This window comes from Trichechus manatus, unplaced genomic scaffold, assembly GCF_000243295.1.
Source record: "Trichechus manatus latirostris isolate Lorelei unplaced genomic scaffold, TriManLat1.0 scaffold00033, whole genome shotgun sequence".
In the NCBI taxonomy this organism is placed as follows: Eukaryota; Metazoa; Chordata; class Mammalia; order Sirenia; family Trichechidae; genus Trichechus; species Trichechus manatus.
Genome location: NW_004443969.1, coordinates 13796660 through 13800968, shown reverse-complemented (window position 1 = coordinate 13800968; position 4309 = coordinate 13796660).

Here is a 4309-nt window from a genome sequence, read left to right as displayed (position 1 = left end):
CAGGAAAGGAGGTAATAGGGAACCCAAGGTCAAGAAGGGAGTGTGTCAACATGTTGTGGTGTTGTTAACCAATGTCATAAATTAATATGTGTACTAACTGTTTAATGAGAAGCTAGTTTGTTCTGTAAACCTTCATTTAAAGTACAATTTAAAAAAAAAAACTTAGTAGTTTAGAATGAGAAATAAGCTAAGGTGACTGGCCACTCTTGTTCTCAGATAGTAACATTATTTGCTTATAGATAAATTTGCTAGAAGGATCCACATCTCAATCAGATCAGCCCTCGTGGCACAACAGTTAAGCCTTTGGCTGCTAACCAAAAGTTTAGTGGTCCAAACCCACCCAGCAGTTCCACGGAAGAAAGATCTGGCAATCTATTTCCATAAAGATTACAGTCTAGAAAACCCTATAAGGCAGTTCTACTCTGTTCTATAGGGTTGCTATGAGTTGCAATCCACTCGACAGCACACAATAACAACAACAGAGGTCAAGGTAGTTACATAAAATGATTGGCATCCAGTTGCTCAGACTGAGCAATGAGCCTTGGTCCTCTGGTCAAGGCCACTCTCTCTCCTAGACAGAGGTTGCCAAATCTTGTGAAAACTTTCCACCATAATTCCTGGTAAGCATACCCCAGTACTAATCTGTTCTTATGGTCTCCTTTGCCTGTGGACTAGAGGACTGGAATACCTGCTCCTTCAGGGAAGAAATGATTTCTTAATCTATATAGAATCCCAGAAACTAGAACAAAACATGCCTCAGGATAGGTGCTTAATAAAGGTTTCCAGTTCTGCCTTACCTTTTCAGGTGCTTAACCAAATCTATTAGGTATTGATTTTATAGTTTTGCTCTCAGAGTTTTAGAGCTACCTCAAGGTTTAGCTTATAAAACCCCTTTTAAATGCAATATATTCCTTTATGCTTGCCTTATGTATATTTCTCATTCTCACTTTATTTTTTTATGTCATTCTTCTCCTATAATATACATCTTCTATTATCTTCTTTCTACTTATAAAAACTCACTTCAACTTCTTGCATTATCCAGTTTGATATCTGAAGGAACAATACGTATTTGCTTTGTAAGCAGGTCGGGACCAATAATAAAAGTTTGATATTCTCAAAACTGAGGATACAATGAAATGTTTATGTGAAGTGATTCTAAGAATATGGGGGTTACATCAGTGACTCAGTCCTTTATCTCTTTATGCTGCTACCTCTTATTATTTTTATTCACAAGAGACTATGTAATCTGAAACTTGAAAACAATGTTTCAAATTTCCAGTCCAAACAGATTTTATCTAACTATTCAAATACTGATATCTGCATCAAGAAATAAGAATTTCCAACTTTATAAGGAAAAAAAAGTCTTTGAGGATGATTCAGTATATTTTCAAATATTAATAAAGTGCCTTCTATGTGTGGGACAAAGGATTCAGTAAAAGAGAACGAATACGGTGAAATCCTTGACTTTAAGATGTTTAGAATATACTTAGAAAAAGGAGTAAACTAACATTATGGTATGGATGTGTGGCAAAAACTGAAGAATGAGTGGGATTTTCATTGGATATATTAGCTGATCAGACAAATTAAAATAAAGAAAAGAATAATTTTTTCCAGGTGACAAAAATGTGAACAAAAGCTTGAAAGTGGTAATAGGACTAGAAAATTCAAGGAATAATTAATAGACTTGTCTAATTGGAGCAGATTTTCCGTATGTGTTAACCAGGAACAATTGAAAATGTAAATTAAAGCCAGGCAGCACATAGTTGCGGGTGCCAAGCTAAGAGTTTGCACTCTGTCCTATGATTTAAAAAATTAAAAGTCATTAAAATAATTTTTATATGCCTTATATCAGGAATAGAATATAAACATCCAATGAAGGTATCATTATATAATTTCCTTTCAAAAGGGACCAAGGTCTTTTAGAGAAATGGTTGATTCTAGATCTATGGATGGAAATACACAAGACGATCCTGGAATATCTTGACATATGGAAAAACAAAGACTACTATTATCATTAAAGTAGAATTCAGAAACTATCTTGAAGATACTCCCACTGTCAAACATGCAACGATTTGAGTATAGATAAGGATAATAAGTGCAATAGATTAGAATGCATCAAATAGGGTCGCTATGAAGTGACTCCACTGCACACAACAACAATGTATACATAACAATACTAAAAATACATCGGTCACTGTATTAGATTCTTAGCGCTGCCAAAACAAAGTACCACAAACTGGGTGGCTTAAAACAACAGAGTTTTATTCTCTCACAGGTCTGAAGGCTAGGAGTCAGAATTCAGGGTGTACACTGGCCATGCTCTCTAGAGGAAGATCCTTCTCTGTCTCTTCTAGCTTCTAGTTGTGTGTCTTCAGGTTAATTATGAGTCAGTTTCTGGGAGCCCCAGGAATTCCCTGGCTTGTGGCAATGCTTGGTATGAAATTGCTTTACTAAAAAAAGCAATTTGGCCTTTGGGTCCTGGTTCCAAAACCCCACTTAGTAGTTGATCTTTACTAGGATTAGCTGGGGACGCCTCACCCTGAAGTTCGTCTTTACAAGGATTGGCTGGGGGCCCACCTGGTGACTGATAAAAACCCTAGAACATGGAGGCTCATGGGGGTCTTCCTGATGGACCAGACCCAGAAGAGGAGCACATCCTTTAGACACTGGGGTCCTGCACTATGAAACTTCCGAATACAGTAAACCTGCAACAGTGACAAAGGCTGAGAGGCAACCAGAAGAAGCAGAGACAAGCAACAGACCTAGACAGTGGCAGGAGAGTATAAGGGCAACCAATAGCTGAATCCAACAAGTGACATTGCTTAGACTCCTGTTTGAAAGTTTCTTGATAGGTAAGAATGCACATTCGGTCTCCGGAAGGGTACCATATTTTTAAGAAAATAATGCACACCTTCTGCATTTGTTTGCCAGTCACGCCCTCCTCCTACAAGATATTTTCATAAGTGTACTATGCTGAATCTTTTTTTACAGCAACATATGGAAGAGGATTGGCATGGTGGTGCTTGTGAAAGTGTCCTGAGGGAGGAGGGCACAGCTGCTAAACAACGCAGAAGGCACATGTTACTTGTATAAAAATATGGTAAGTGGATCCCCTTTGAGATGTAAGCAGGTCTCCTTTTAGACCTTGAGGCCATGCACTGGGATACCTCCTGAACTCACCCTTTGTGTATTTTTGATTCTATGTATATCCTTCATTTATATCATTCTCTGTTATTAAAGTTGTTATTACAATGATGTGGTTTCCATGCGTTCTCACGATCGTTCAAGTGAATTATCAAACCCAATAGAGGAAGAGTACCATGGGGAAAATGTCTGGTATCAGAAGTGGTGGAGAATTTAGAGAATGGGGGCATATTTGGCTTGCACCTCCTAGGAACCAGTTTTGTGTTGATTCTTATGGTCAGGGTTGTCCTTTCAGTTGGTGTTCAAGAGAGTTCTCCTATTATAGGAATCATAACTCCAATCTCTGCCTCAGTTTCCATATGACTATCTTCTCTCTGTGTATGTTTCTGTCTCTCTTCTTCTTTTTTTATAAGGACAGCAGTTGTATTCAATTCAGGCCCGCCCTACTTCACTGTGACCTCATGTTAACTGATTACATCTGGGAAGATGCTATTTCTGAAACAGATCATGTTTTCAGGTACCAAGAGTTAGGGCTTCAACATATTTTTTGTGGGGGGACACAACTTAACACCTAACAGTCACCTTTGGGAGATACTAGGAAACCAACTTATTATTCTGGAAAGTGATAAATAATGGGAAATAGTCTATTGATTTAGAAAGAAAGGCCTGGCACTCTACTTCCAAATATTGGCTGATGAAAACACTATGGATCACAACGGTCCAATCTGAAACCAATCATGGACAAGCTGCAGAACCAGTCAGCATCTTGTGTTGTACATGGGCTTACCATGAGTCAAGGGCTGACTTGATGGATGGCAGCTAACAACAACAGCAGTAAATTGATTATACGCTATTCCCTTGTGATCAATATTTCATGATAACCTAAAAGTTGATAAGAGGAGCCTCTCTGAAGAAAGCTTTGCAGCTAACAAATGGAGAAGAAATGATAGAATACCACCATTTTGTAATGGAATCGATAGCTTCTAATGTCACTAAAAGAAAAACTACCAGAAATGGTATATGTCTCCTGATTAATTTACAGAACACTTATGAAGTAGTCTTGCTAACTGGGTTGAATTTACTTAAAAATTTAACTTGCATGCAGATCACCTGGGCATGTTGTCAAAATGCAGATTCTGATTCAGTAGGGATGGGGTATGTTAAG